Here is a 16,005-nt window from a genome sequence, read left to right as displayed (position 1 = left end):
CATATGATTTTACTTTTCTTATATTTTGGTTAAATTTCTACAATGAGCATGAATTTGTTATTTATAACTAGCAAAAGATACATAATATAAAAGACAAAAAAATGTGAGAATATTGAGGGTAAATTTCCTGGTATTTACTCTGAGCTACAAAACTAGATTAGATAATCACATTGTAGAATACAAGTGTTGAGGTAGATTAGGAGAATAAAGGAAAACATTCTGTGCTTCTGAAAGTTATAAGAGCACAAAACTGTGCTCCTTAAGTGGCAAATGAGATCAGATTTATATCCAATGGAACATTTCTGCAACATGAAGAGGGAAGTAATTTTTGGTTTCACACAGGGATTCCATGAATTGTGGTTTGCATGTCTCCTTGTGCAGGTGTCATGGTAATCTTCTCTGTATTGTTCCAATTTTAATATATGTGATGCTGAAGTAAGTATGAATTGATACTGAAGCCTGACTAGAGTGCCCAGGGTTTTGCTCCCAATTTATGTTTCAAGGAACACTAGAATCTCTCTTTTGATGCATAGATATGTTCTTTGCTCAAATGTACATGGCAAATGCAGCTCATTTTGCTAAGATCTTTGAAGAAGATATACATGTAGCTTCATTTTGCTCTATATTTTTTGAATTTAACTTCACATGAAATCTTTTTAGCTGAGATTTTTTTTTTTTTTTTTGAATCTTCAGTGGGACTTTCAGAAGATTCTTTAGATGTTGGTCCTGGAAGAGGTAGAGTGGGTACTGTCAGGTCAAAGAAACTCATTAAGCAATGGTTAAGGTAGAGTATGTCACTAGAGTCAAACTACATTTATGTTAATTACTAATGGTTAACAGAAAATAATTGTTTTAGGGTGCCTGGGTGGCTCAGTCGGTTGAGCGTCTGCCTTCAGCTCGGGTCATGATCCTGGGCTCCTGGGATCGAGTCCCATATGGGGGCTCCCTCCTCAGTGGGGAGCCTGCTTCTCCCTCTCCCTCTGCTGCTCCCCCCTGCTTGTTCTCTCTCTCTCTCTATCAAATAAATAAATAAAATCTTTAAAAAAAAAGAAAAAAATTTAAATTTCAGAAACATAAAGTTGATCTGAATTCTTGCTAGATTCATCTTTGGCCATAGATTATGCCTCGATTTTGAAAGTAGAACAACTTTTAAGTGGTAGAGTTAAAATTCTCAGTGCCCTTTCTAATAATGTCCTGATTAAGTCATCATTCATTTTTATTTCTGTCTTGCATATTATTTTCCTTTGAGGCTGACAGTTGGTGTTTAGATCACTTAAAAACAAATCTCTTCCATGCTTTTCCCCCTTGTCAAGTCTTATTCTTCTCTAGAAAGATGCTCAGCATTATCTGAAAAGAGAAAATGCTCTCTGTGTCTCATCTTCCTGAGGCAATTACTAGTTAACTATCTTTGCTTTTAGCAGAGGTAGGAATACACATCGAGGTAGAAAAACTGTATGTACTTCACTTCTTCTCTAACATTATCATTTCCTTGCATAGGCATAGCTGTTCTTCTGAGGAAATCAAAGCATTTGTGCAACTATTTTACACTTGTGTTTTTAAAAATGTATATAGATTATGTTTATAAATACTACATACATACATTCACATGTAGACTGATCACTTAGCATTTATTCCAGTTTAAATTCCTGGGAGCTCAGACAAGGCAGGTTTTATGTGTAACAGTTATGAGGTGGAGTAGATCTCTTGATATGAGGGTTGAAAATTGGTGTGTACCTGGTTGTGCTGTTAATAGAGCTATACCGCTGAATCTATAAGATCTTTTCCACCTCTGAGATTTTTATCCTTCCGGGGAGAAAAGAATAATTTGTCAAGTGAAGGCAATTGCCTATACGTGTAAAAAAAAAAAAAATGAGGCATGGCAGAATTAGCTCTTGAACTCCAGTATTTTATTCCCTGTCTGCAGTCTACAATTGTTCCATCAAAACATTCCTTTTTATTTAGCTTCTTTCCTCGTGGGTTGGGCTTTGGAGATTGGATAGATTAGAAAATGTTATTGTTCTGAGATTTTTGAATTCAGATGGAATGGGTAATCAGCTAGTGACCAGAGGCTTCTGGAGCACCAGGAAAACTGGCACTGCCAATGTCCCTGAGGCTTGACCACCTTCTGCTTGAGCAGATGGTAGGCAGAAACAACATCTTGAAAAGTTGAAGAAAGCCAAACTGGAAATGGTCCCTGGAAGGCAGTTTCAGAATATCGTAGGGCCATTCACTACACCTCTTGTGTTAGTTTATGATATTTTCTACTTTTTCTCTTGCCCCTCATTGTCTAGAACAGCCTCCATTTCATGCTTTGTGGGCTGACTTCTTTTCATTCCTTCAAGGCTTAGCTTAATTATAAACTCTTCAGTGTAGCCTTCCTTAATGACTCAACTTTCTAGCTTGCTTTACCTTGTTGTATTCTACTATTCTATGTTTTAAAGTCATTCATAACTTTCACCACAACATGTAGTCACTGTATATTTTTGTTTGCTTACTTGTTTATCTCTTTCTCCTTCTCCTACCAGATTGCAAAATCCATGGAGACTGAGAAGTCTGTTTATTTTTCTATGTAGTCAGTATATTTTATGAATATATTTTATGAGAACAACCTGGATGGCTTAGTTAGTTAAGTGGCAGACTCGTGATTTTGGCTTAGAGTCCATGATTTTCATCTCAGGGTCCTGAGATTGAGCCCTGTATCAGGCTCCACAATCAGTGTGTAGTTTGCTTGATGCAGAGCCTGCTTGAGATTCTCTTTCTCTCTCCATCCTGCTCACACATGCTCTTTCTAAAATAAATAAATAAATAAGTAAATAAATAAATAAAATCTTTAAAAAATATGTTTTATGAGTAAATAACTCTAAAATCTATATTCACATCATTCTAAAATTAACAATAGTAGAATCACTGGCAAAACACATTTCACTTGGTAAAATTCATAGTGGACACTAACTAAATTGTAGTGGAAAATGAGAAATTACTTTTAAGAATTAAAAATTATAGCAAGTAGGATTGAAAATATGCAAACATCTAAAAATAATGAGAAATAATGAGCACATGTTAAAATTACATTAGAAACTAGAAGACCATAAAAGGAATAAGTCTGCTGCCCAGAGGTGTGAGGGAAGTTGTCTATATGTTATATGTATGTCAATATGTTATATTGATATACAATAAAGAAAGTACACTTAATTTTAATTTTTTTCCTTTTCCTTCACTATTTTGGATATTGACCTTGGGTTAAATTTAGGAGAAGAGATATCCAAGTTTAGCAAACAGACTTAAGAAAGTATCAAGCTGCTGTACAAATGTTATGTTCTCTTGGCTATAATATATTTTATTCCAGGGAACAAGAAGTTTCAAAAAGGAACCTAAAGAAATTTGACTTTAGGAAGATGGAACACATGTACTTTTTCCTATTCCTCCCACCAGGTACAACTAAATGTGTTGAACATTATGTATAAAACAACCACGAGGTTCAGACAGATTGGAAGGAAAAAAAAAAAAATAGAATGGCTAGGAACCTCACGTTAAGGAACAATACTTGGTGAGTCCCTTAGGTTTTCAGTTTGCCTCATATGTCCCAAACTAGAAGCAGCAACTTAAAAATGGGCACAGATCAAAAAGACAAAAAACAAATAGAAAACCCCAGCCCTAACAGAAACTTGCTCAGTCTAAGTTGAAGGATCAGGAAAGGTGTAGCATTAGACAATGAACACTTTTAAGGCAATAATTACTCTTCTTCAGCCAAACACCACAGAACATATTTCATCTTCACCCAAGTCAACAATGGCCAAATTAGAAGTCTAGACTTCCATTCCCACCAGGGTGAAATGAAGCACCTTAACACCTTACCACTGTGGTGGTGTCAGAGAAGGTTGAGTACAAAGCTAAGAATTTTATCCCTCTTAGATGGTGAAGTTCTCCCCTCTTTGACTCCTATGGTATCACCAGAGACAATGTGGGGGGCCTAGACATCTCCTTACTCACCCATCTGGCAATAATGAGGAAACCTACTCATTTCCTGTTGGAATGATATTAGAAGAGGCCTACTGGAGTCAGAACTTTCACCACCATCCAGCATTAACAAAGCCCCCTTCCTTAATGGAAGGAGCTTGGAGTGTAGTGGAGCTGTATGGGAAGCAATGATAAAGCACCCCTTCCTGTCCTAGCTGGTATTCCGACCTCTGCCCAGCAGTGATGAGGAGCCACCCACCCTTAGTTGGATGTCAGTGAAGGCCAATGAAGGATCATAGACTTCTATGTGATATGACAGCAACAATGCAACACTCTCCCACACCCTTCTTCTTTGTCAGAGCAGTGTCATAGAAAGCAGATTAAAAAAATAAATCCATTAAAAAAATAAATCCAAAGTGTTATAACATAATATAAAAGTGTCTAGGTTTCAACTGGCAGCTGTTCATTATAAAAAAAAACAAGGAAAGGGGAGCCTGGGTGGCTCAGTGGGTTAAGGCCTCTACCTCAGGTCATGATCCCAGGGTCCTGGGATTGAGCCTCACGTCGGGCTCTCTGCTTGGTGGGGAGCCTGCTTTCCCCTCCCCCCCTGCCTACTTGTGATGTCTGTCTGTCAAGTAAATAAATAAAATCTTTAAAAAAAAAAAAAGAACAAGGAAAATCTCAACTTGAACAAAAAAAGGAAAAAGATAATCAATAGACACCAACCTTGAGATGACAGAGTTAGAATTATCCTACATTGATAGAGCAATCATCACAAAAATGTGTCAGTGAATAATTAATACATTCAGAAGATATAAAAAGAATCAAATTATGAAATTTAGAACTGAAATATTTATTTACTAAAATAAAAATATCAGTGGATTAGCAGAACAGCAGAATGGTGAGAAGGAAAGAAGAATCAGTAAATATGAAGACAAAATGATAGAAATTTTCTGAAAAGAAGAGAGAAAATATTCCAAAAAAAAAAAAAAAAGGACAAAACTTCAGCAACCTATGGTATTGTAACTAAAGAATTGTATCACTAAAGTCCCAGAAGGGCAAAAAGTGAGGCAGAAAAAGTAATTAAAGAAATAATGGCTGAAAACATCCAAATTTGGCAAAAGGCATAAACATACAGATTCAAGGAGTTGAAAAAAAGCCCAACATGATGAATTCAAAGATATTCACATCAAAACACAGTGCAGCCAAAATTCTGAAAACTAAAGACAAAGTCTTGAAAACAATGAGAAAGGAACAATACCTTACCACTTACAGGGAAAACAATTCAACAGACAGCAGATTTCTCATCAGAGAACATGGAGGCCAAGAAGAAGCAACACATCATTTTTAAGTGTGAAAAGAAAAGGAATTTCAGCCCCAAATTCTACATCCAGTGAAAATATTCTTTAGGAATGAAGTAGAAATCAAGACATTCTCAGATGAAGGAAAACTAAGGGAACTATTGCCAGTAAACCTACTCTAAAAAATGGCTAACAGATGTCCCTTAAACAGGAAATGACAAAAGAAGAAAACATCAAAAAGAATGAATGAACAATGGAAACGGTAAAAATCTTTCACCACAGGGTGGTATCAGTGAACGTACATAAATTCAATAAGTTATTGTCATGTTGAGCATCTTAAATTATGCTTGATGACTGAAGCAAAAATTATAGCACTGTTAAATGATATGCATTTAAATAAACATAGAGGGCATATTTGACCATTATATTATAAAAGGGGAGAGGTAAATTAAGGCATGGTTTCTACATTGCATTCAGATTGGTAAAATGTCAACATTCGTAGGTTGTGTTATGTTTTGTATATAAAATGTAATATATGAAGCAATTACTAAGTATCTATAGAAAACATCCACTCAGAAACCATATAGACATATCAAAAAGAAATACTAAAGAACACTTAAATATCTCTTAGGAACACACAGAAAAGAAAACAAAAATGAAAAACAGAGATCACAAAATGAAAAATAGCAGACTTAAGCTTTAACACATTAACAATTCCATTAAATAGAAGTGGTGTAAATACAGCCATTTAAAGACAGAGATTGTCAGGGTGAATTAAAAGACATAGCCTATTCTGCCTACAGGAGACATACCTTAGATTCACCTGTGCAAACATGTTGAGAATAAAGGGATAAGGAAAGATATATGACACAAAAACCAACCATAAGAAATCCATACATTTTTAATTCCCAAACTGTTATATAAATGGAACCATACTGTGTATAATTTTCAGACTTTGCTTTTTCCATACACATAATTATCTAGAGATTCACCAAGGTTGTGTATATCATATAGTTTGCTCCTTTTTGATCACTGAGTAGTATTCAATGTAGTGTATGTACTATAGTTTAGGTCTTTCCCTATTAAAGAACATCTGAGATGTTTCCATTTTTTGTCTATCATGAATAAATCTGCTACAGAAATTCCTATATAGGTTTTTGTGTGAACACAAATCTTCATTTCTCTGGGATAAACACTTAAGTCTGCCTTATAATTTTTGTTTTCTGTTTGTTCTCTGTTTCTCTGTTTTCTTTTTTTCTGTCTTTCTCTAAAGTTACTTTCTCTAAGTTACTTGAATATTTTTTAGTATTTTGATTTGTTTTATCTACAGTGTTTTTGACTATTGTTTTTTATAGCTTTTTTAAGTGACTGCTCTGGGTATTACATTACATACACATAACTTATCACAGTGTATTAATGTCAACATTTTACCAATTTAAGTGAAGTGCAGAAAGCACACTTTATTTTATGTCCCTTTACATTTCCTGTTTCTATAATATGATCATCTTAAATATTTTATCTCCGCCCATGTAGATCTGCATCTGACAGTTCTGTAATTTGTGTTTCCATCATCAAATATAATCTACAATACTCAGAAGGAGGGAAAGCCTTCTGTATTAACCTATATTTTTGTTTACTGTGTTTTACATTTCTGATACTGCAAATTTCTTTTATGTCATTTCATTTCTGTTTAGTCATTCTTTTAGTGTAGGTCTGCTGATGACAAATTATTTTTGTTTTCCTCACCTGAGAATATCGTGATGATCCCATTCATTCCTGAAGGATACTATCTAGGTAGAGGAATCTGGGTTGTCAGTTGTTTTCTTTAAATATTGTGACATTCGCTTCTGGCCTCCAGGACCTCTCTGACAAGGATACACTCTCATTCTAATTGTCTTTCCTCCATAGATATGGTGTCATTTTTTGGTGCTGCTTTCAAGATTTTTTTCTTTTTTTTTTTAGTTTCCAAAAGCTTACTTATGATGTGTCTTAGCGTGGATTTATTTGGTTTTATGCTGTTTAGATTTCCCTCACTGCTTTTATTTTCAGGTTTGTGTCTTTTGCCAACATGGAAAGTTTTGTGCAAAGAATTATTTGAATTCCTTTTCAGCCTTGCCTTTCTTCTCATATCCTTCCAAGACTCAATGGCACAAATATTAAATCTTTTGTTATAGTCTCACCTTTCAGGTTCTCATGTTATTTATTTAGCCCATAATCTCTCTGTGGTTTAAACTGGATAATTTCTTTTCCTATATATTCTAGCTTATTGACTCTTTTCTCTATCCACTCCATTTTGTTGTTGAGCTCATTCATTTTTATTTTGATTACTCTATTTTTCAGTTCTAAAGTGTCCTTTTGCATTCTCTCTCTGTCTTCTATTTCTTTGATGAGACTTCTTTTTATGTTTCCAGCATTTTTTGTAATTGTTTATTGTGGCATTATTATAATAGCTGCTTTAAAATTTATGTCAGGTAGTAACATCTTTGTTATCTGTGTTGATATATATTGGCTGTCTTTTTAAAAAAAATTCTAATTGAATACCTTGTGACATATAGTGAATGATTTTCCATTTAAACTCAGACATATTCATATTATACTATAAGACTCTGGTTCTGGGATGCCTGGGTGGCTCAGTCATTAATTGCCTGCCTTTGGCTCAGGTCATGATCCTGGGGTCCTGGGATCAAGCCCCACTTCGGGCTCCTTGCTCAGCAGGGAGCCTGCTTCTTCCACTGCCTGCTGTTCTTCCTGCTTGTGCTCACTCTCTTATTCTTTCTCTCTCTCTGATAAATAAATAAATAAAATCTTAAAAAAAATAAGACTCTGGTTTTTATTTAAATCTTCTATTTTAGCTTGTTTTGTCTGATACTGCTTTGGCAGTGAAGTTGGGGGTGCCTGGGTCCTGCCTTCCTACTGTGTGGAGTCAGAAGTCTATGGATGGTCCCCCACTCACTGTTTATTGACAGCTGAGGGTGGAGGAACCCCCTTGTGGGCAATGGTGGAAGTCCTGACTCTTTACTAGGCCTCCTCTGATGCCACTCTAGCAGAAACGAATTGAGGCACCCTGTCAGTGTTGGGTGGGTATTGTAATTCAGGCTTCTTATGTAATCTCATCTGATATTTCATGGGTGCGGTACTTGTTACTAGACAAAAGGATTCAAAGTCAAGCTTCCATTTGGTCATCTCTGATGCCACCCTGGCAGAGATACCAAGATACCTGCCTATAGTGTCTTGAGAGTGTAACTCTAGGTTTCTCTTTTGTTTTTTTCTGATGTGGAAGGGGGTTTGGTCACAGTTCCCCCCCATTGGTGTTTGACTGAAATAGAATGGTTATTTCCTACAATTTTTCTGTCTTTCCTGATCCTCTGAGGAAAGAGGACAGTCTTTTGTGGGCTCTTTTTCTTTGTACATGTTGGTATTTCTGTGTTACAGTCTGTTTCAACTCTACGTATGGAATGTATGAAGCAAAAAGAAAACTCAGGGAAATCATTACTGTACTGTTTCTTATGTTCCAAGATCCCTGGCCAATCTATCTTCTCTCTGCCTTTCGGAGTCTTCTTATATTTATTTTATTTATAATGTCCAAGTTTTTATTTGTACTTGGTGGGAAGAATAGGGAAATAGGAATACTCCATCTTCTTAGAATTGTAATTTCCCACACTGATTTTTAATATTCCATCTTATTTGTTTCTATGTTTTACTTGCTTTTTGGTACATCTTTATTCTTCTTTTTCCCTATCTGCTAGAGTTTTTTTCCCATGTACCACTGCTGATTTAACATTGTATATTCTTTTTTTTTATATGTATCCTTAGCTTTTTTAACATGTATACTTGACTTTTTAGATTCAACAATTAATATGCAGTATATCTCTCCTCTTGAGAAAGATACAAAGATCTTAGGGTACTTTAATTCCAATATCCCTCACTCTCACTTATAGTAGAGGATTTCCTTATATGTTTTATACTTTTGTTTCATGAAATGATTTATTGCTGAGATTTTTGGAGAGATTTTGGAGAGATTCCTAGGTTCACATACTTCAAGATGTGTGAGAGGTGTTTTATGTTAGCTCCCCAGAGTTGTCATTGGTCAAGGACTATTTTTTTAATTAGCTTGGGGTTGGGTGATCTTTAATGCTTCAGGTATAATAAGTTAAATCTCAAATCCATATAATATAAATTCTGAATGAGAGGGTTCTTCCCAAGCACAGAAACTAAGCCATAATAAAACAAAGAATTGAAGACCCTAAACAAACTTCTGTGATTCTTCTTAGTTTGGTATGCAGATAATTTTCTAGTATATATATGTGCTAAGTCTGTACTTCTACAGAGGTTCTGATTTTATATGGTAATCTCAGTTTCACTTTTGTATCCTTTTGTACCTTATCTCTTACCTTTTTATGCATGTTTATAATCTAGTCCCCATACAGTTTTGAAACTAGCATCTCCTTGAGCTGCTTAAGGTAGTAAGTTATCTATTGCTAGAGCTGTTCAAGCATCTGTTAAAAAGGATTAGGGATTCTACAAGACCCCTGCAACTTTAAGATGATTTGATACTGCATAAATATTATCTAAATGTGTTACACTTTTATTGTTTATATGAGATCATTATCTCATGAACATTGGGTATAAAATGTTCAATGACCATATTAGATGTTTAGTGACACAGCATGGTAAAATGATATGGATACCGAGCAAATATATAAAAAGCACAATGAGAAAGCACTACATGAGAAAAGAAGTACAACATGGGAAATGATAATATCTTTTCCTTAGAGATTATAAGCAAATGCTTTCATGTCTTGAACACATGACCAACTGTGTTCTTTTAGAGATGATGATAAATATAGATGTTCTGTTCCTATCATTAATGACTCAGTAAATAAAATCCCAAGATACTTTTCAAGAGTACAGTGTGATATCTACTGTTACAGGCAGCTGTGCCTCCTAGTGATGTGTGGAAAATTTGATAAAATGCCTCAAATGTCCTGAAGATCAAAAGTGCCATGTACCATAAATGATGAGTGATGATTGTAATGGTAGAGAATGGCCACAGGAATAGAGACACTATTGTTACCTGGAAAAAGCTATTTTTTTTTTTAAACACAGTGACATCCCCCCCCCCTTTTTTTTTTTTTTAAATAAAGGACTCTATTCAAATTTAATAAGGATCTGGTTCTCTTGAAGTTGAAAATTTTCTAGACTCAATACACTTTTCAGAGAGAATTTAGTCCACTCTCTGTCTCTCTTAAGTTAATGTCCTGTTAAGCCATACCAGGATAACATTCTATATCCTTACATGGGTATCATTTAGCACATTAGACAACTTAACCTCGTCCTCTGTTGTCCTTCAAATTCATGTGTACTGGTTAACTACTTTCATGGAAGAACAACATAGGCATAAAATATGAGAGAGAGTAGAATAACTGACATTTTAATTCTATATTTGCCAGCATATTCTATTGGCTAAAGAACAATTTATTTTGTCCATGTGAAGTTTGAAGGGTTATAAAAGTAGGAGTTAATGTGGTTGATCCAGCAATGGATTATGCCAATGTATGTAAATGCTTTTATGTTCTGCTTAATAATGTAAGCAGTTGGTGATACAGGGTGACTCATCAGGCTTTTTAAATTTAGGATGGAATGCATTAGTAAAATTACTGTGAGCAATGATTCAGCTTGCACAGCTGGATTACCTTCAAAAAATGCTGTTCTTGGGCACATTTGTATAGTAGGAGGCTGTTATGATCTGGAGGCCTAACCTACCACCTTCCTCCTTGGGCTTGGAGCTATACAGCAACATTATTTCCCCTGGAAAAAACCAGTGTTATGCTAGATGAAGAGTGGATAAGAGAAGATGCTATAGGTGTTCGCAGCTAAAGGTATCGATGCTTAATTGGCTTTAAAAAGTCCAGAAAAGAGGGAGTGCCAGTAAAAAGACATTTCATATAATAAAGTGTGATCCACAAACTTAGCAAATCTGCAATGAATATAAAATATTTCTATACTCCTAGCACTTTGATCATAGATCTTCAGCACATAGGAGCAGGTGTCCTATAAAAATATCAGATCTGGCTGTTAATTTAAATGAGTTTCCAACTCTCTTGATTCTCACTGACTCACTTAGGTTTACTGCTTTGGTTGGCAATATTCCAAAAAGACAACAAACATCCACTTTCTCTAAAGCCTGTTTTTAAAATTTTGAATGCAACTTCAAATAGGAAGAATTGTTAGGCCAAATGGCTATACTTAAGATTCATTCATAGTCCTTAAAATGGAAAAGATTAAACATTTTGGAGGTACATATTGGAGGCTATGTTATTTTTTTCTGCTGTCTCATTTCAAAATAGTCCCATGTGTTGGCAAGTCTAGAGTAGAGAAACGAAGGTTTGTTCAGTTCAATCTCACTTTCAGAAGATACTAAATGACATTTTCAGATTTAAGTTTTTATTTTCTGGGAAACTTATACAAAAAAAGCACTTCATTGTTATGTTTGAGAATAGCTAAATAATAACATGTTATTTAATATTTGTTCATAAGAACAATTTTTATTGCACATTCTGGATCACAAAATTACCAAATTGCCTATCCTTTATTTAAGAGTTATTCAGAACGTGAAATGAATGAACAAAATGTTTCCTTAAACACGGGACCTTTACCACATTTCACATTCCCTTTCCCCAATCTTTACTAAGCTCTGAGAAAATACATAAATATTAAGAAGAAATAAAGAAAGATGAGAAAAAGATACGGAGAAGAGGAGATAAAAAGTTGAGGAGTAAGAAACTGAATATACATAAGGACAATGGCCAGATCATGCAGGAAAACAAAAATCTGACCCACAGTTTGCAGCAATTTGCTCAGGAAAACCAACCCCTTTATCGACAGTGTATTCAGGAAGCCAGCCTTCTATAAATCAGACTTATTGGAAGCCAGATTGGTATCTAATAACAATCCAAGGGGAACAATAGCTTCTATAACAATTGGTCCCAAATGGCAAGGAGTTGATGACTAACTGACAACTTCTCTAAATTTTGTCCCTGCTTCCAACTTTGGACCAACCATAAAAAGTCAAATATGCACTCATACTTAAGCATATAGAATGCTCCGCTTCCAGTTTGCCTGCCTACAGCCTCCCATCTCCCATGCCAACAATCTCCAATCAGGGCCCACTTGAGACTTCCTGGTTTTTTTTTTTTTTTTTTTTTAACCACTCTAAAGATTTCTCTTTCTTCTGACTGCTTTTGCATCTCTGCCAGAACCCAGGTGATGGTGGTTGATTCTCTTGCTATAGTAAACTCTGATTCAGTAAAATTTTCCTGTTTCCTTTGATTGTCTTCATTTATTTTGAAAGGAGAAATAAAGAAAAGGAAAAAGGAAGAGCAAGAAAAAAAAAAGGATAAGGACAAGGAGGTTTACAAAACAAAACTAAACGAAAAAGAGAAAACCCTGTCATACCATTGCCAAGCCCACAATCCCTACACATGTCTCTGGATCCCTTTTTCTATGAGCTTGGTATGTATGTATGTATGTATAAATTCCACACATAAGTGATATCATAAGGCATATGTCTATGTCTGAGTTATTTTATTTAGCATAATGTCTTCAAGTTCTATCCATGCTGCCACAAATGGCCTGGTTTTCTCGTTTTTATGGCTGAGTAATATTCCAGTGCATCTATCTGTCTGTCTATCTATCTCTATTTATATCATCTATCACCTCTCTATCATCTATCTAGCTACCTATCATCTATCCATCATTTATCCATCTATCTATCATCTATCCGTCTATCTATATCTATCTATATATCTATCATCTACCTATTTATCTACCTATCATCTATCCATCTATCCATCTGCCTATCATCTATTATCTATCCCACAATTTCTTTATCCATTTACCTATCAGTGAACACTTAGGTTTTTTTTCCCCATGTCTTGGTTATAGTAAATAATGCTGCTGTGAACAGTGTGTGTGTTCGTGAGTGTGTGTGCAGGTATCTTATGTTTTTATTTCCTTTGGATATATTCCAGAAGTGGAATTGCTGGATCATATAATAATTCTATTTTTAATTTTTTGAGGACCCTCCATACTGTTTTCCATAGTGGCTATACCAGTTTACAATCCCACCAATCATACATAAGAATTCCTTTTCTTCACATCCATGCTAGCTTTTGTTATCACTTGCTTTTTAAATGATGGCCATTCTAATAGGCATAAAACGATATCTTGTTGTGGTTTTGATTTATATTTCCTTAATGCCTTGTTGGTCTTTCATACACCTTTTTTGAAAAAAAAAAAGCCTATTCAGGTCCTTTGTGCACTTTTTAATTGCATAGTTTGAGAGAGAGGGAGAGAGAGAACATGAGCATGGAGAAGGACAGAGGGAGAGAGAAAAGCAGACACTCCACTTCATGGGGAACACAACATGTGGTAGTTTCTTTTTGGTATTGAGTTGTACGAGTTCTTTATATATATTGGATACTAACCCCTTATTAGATATACAGTTAGCAAATATTTATTCGCATACATAGGTTGGCTTTTCACTTTGTTGATGGTTTCTTTTGCTATATAAAATTATTAGTTTGATGTAGTCCCACTTGTTTTGATTTTGTTGCTAGTGCTTTAGGTGTTACATCTAAAAAACCATTGCCAAGACCCATGTCAAAAAGTGTATTCCTATGTGTTCTCCCAGGAGTTTCATGGTTTCAGATCTTATGTTTAAATCTTTAATCCATTCAATCCAGTGAGTATATTGTGAGCGGTGGAAGACACAGGTCCAGCCACAATTTTTTTGCATGTGAATATCCATTATCTCGGTAACATTTATTGAAGAGATTGTATTTCTCTACTGAGTATTTTTGGCACCCTGGTCAACTCTTACTTGACCATATGTGCCTACATTTATTTCTGGGCTTTAATTGTGTCCGATTGGTTTATTTTTGTTTTTATGCTGTACTGTTTTGATTAGTTTACCTTGAAATCAGAAAGTGTGATGCCTCCTCTGCTTTGTTCTTCTTTCTCATGATTTCTTTGGCGATTCTGAGTCCGTTTAAATTTTTTTTTTTTTTATAATTTTATTTTTTATAAACATATATATATATATATTTTTTCCCCCAGGGGTACAGGTCTGTGAATCTCCACGTTTACAAACTTCACAGCACTCACCATAGCACATACCCTACCCAATGTCCATAACCCCCCCCCAACCCCCCTCTGCCCAGCAACCCTCAGTTTGTTTTGTAAGATTAAGAGTCACTTATGGTTTGTCTCCCTCCCAATCCCAACTTGTTTCATTTACTATTCTCCTACCACATTAACCCCCCATGTTGCATCTCCTCTCCCTCATATCAGGTAAATCATATGATAGTTGTCTTTCTCCGATTGACTTATTTCGCTAAGCATGATACCCTCTAGTTCCATCCATGTTGTCGCAAATGGCAAGATTTCATTTCTTTTGATGGCTGCATAGTATTCCATTGTATATATATACCACATCTTCTTTATCCATTCGTCTGTTGATGGACATCTAGGTTCTTTCCATAGTTTGGCTATTGTAGACATTGCTGCTATAAACATTCGGGTGCACGTGCCCCTTCGGATCACTACGTTTGTATCTTTAGGGTAAATACACAGCAGTGCAATTGCTGGGTCATAGGGTAGTTCTATTTTCAACATTTTGAGGAACCTCCATGCTGTTTTCCAGAGTGGTTGCACCAGCTTGCATTCCCACCAACAGTGTAGGAGGGTTCCCCTTTCTCCGCATCCTCGCCAGCATCTGTCATTTCCGGACTTGTTAATTTTAGCCATTCTGACTGGTGTGAGGTGGTATCTCATTGTGGTTTTGATTTGTATTTCCCTGATGCCGAGTGATATGGAGCACTTTTTCATGTGTCTGTTGGCCATCTGGATGTCTTCTTTGCAGAAATGTCTGTTCATGTCTTCTGCCCATTTCTTGATGGGATTATTTGTTCTTTGGGTGTTGAGTTTGCTAAGTTCTTTATAGATTCTGGACACTAGCCCTTTATCTGATATGTCGTTTGCAAATATCTTCTCCCATTCTGTCAGTTGTCTTTTGGTTTTGTTAACTGTTTCCTTTGCTGTGCAAAAGCTTTTGATCTTGATAAAATCCCAATAGTTCATTTTTGCCCTTGCTTCCCTTGCCTTTGGCGATGTTCCTAGGAAGATGTTGCTGCGGCTGAGGTCGAAGAGGTTGCTGCCTGTGTTCTCCTCAAGGATGTTGATGGATTCCTTTCTCACATTGAGGTCCTTCATCCATTTTGAGTCTATTTTCGTGTGTGGTGTAAGGAAATGATCCAATTTCATTTTTCTGCATGTGGCTGTCCAATTTTCCCAACACCATTTATTGAAGAGGCTGTCTTTTTTCCATTGGACATTCTTTCCTGCTTTGTCGAAGATTAGTTGACCATAGAGTTGAGGGTCTATTTCTGGGCTCTCTATTCTGTTCCATTGATCTATGTGTCTGTTTTTGTGCCAGTACCATGCTGTCTTGATGATGACAGCTTTGTAATAGAGCTTGAAGTCCGGAATTGTGATGCCACCAACTCTGGCTTTCTTTTTCAATATTCCTTTGGCTATTCGCGGTCTTTTCTGGTTCCATATAAATTTTAGGATTATTTGTTCCATTTCTTTGAAAAAAATGGATGGTACTTTGATAGGAATTGCATTAAATGTGTAGATTGCTTTAGGTAGCATAGACATTTTCACAATATTTATTCTTCCAATCCAG

The 16,005-nt window shown here is 35.6% G+C and overlaps 1 non-coding gene across 1 annotated transcript; it reads right to left on the bottom strand.

Annotated features, from left to right (window-relative positions):
- Positions 1-336: 336 nt before the first annotated feature.
- On the bottom strand, positions 337-439 carry LOC116855429. The gene has a single exon (XR_004380350.1). It is a non-coding gene; the product is annotated as a U6 spliceosomal RNA (small nuclear RNA).
- Positions 440-16,005: the final 15,566 nt, after the last annotated feature.

This window comes from Lontra canadensis, unplaced genomic scaffold, assembly GCF_010015895.1.
Source record: "Lontra canadensis isolate GAN:19392208 unplaced genomic scaffold, GSC_riverotter_1.0 scaffold102, whole genome shotgun sequence".
NCBI lineage: Eukaryota > Metazoa > Chordata > Mammalia > Carnivora > Mustelidae > Lontra > Lontra canadensis.
This window is presented reverse-complemented; position numbering and strand designations above follow the sequence as displayed.